The sequence below is a fragment of the Apis dorsata genome, unplaced genomic scaffold, assembly GCF_000469605.1.
Source record: "Apis dorsata unplaced genomic scaffold, Apis dorsata 1.3 scaffold_330, whole genome shotgun sequence".
Classification (NCBI taxonomy): Eukaryota; Metazoa; Arthropoda; class Insecta; order Hymenoptera; family Apidae; genus Apis; species Apis dorsata.
The window spans coordinates 112,156-112,416 of record NW_006263598.1 but is presented as its reverse complement, the minus strand read 5'-3'; positions in this window follow the sequence as shown (position 1 = coordinate 112,416).

Below are 261 nucleotides of genomic sequence, written 5' to 3'. Positions count from 1 at the left end.
CCAGCGCGGAATCCGCGTACATACCCGTTTCGCTCGGGTCTCGATCTCTCGATCCTCGGTAGAAAAAACGAGCACCGCGATGCTCCTCGTTTCCCCGTAACTCCCGCAATATGTCTCTCTTTATGATGTACATAGAACGAGGGGCCCCCTCGTTGGAATAATTTGAGCGCTCGAAAACGAGCCACGGGGACAGTCATACAGCCTCTAATGTAAGACTCCCGTGCTCGGTGCATCGACCTTTTTCCCTTCTCCCACTCTCCC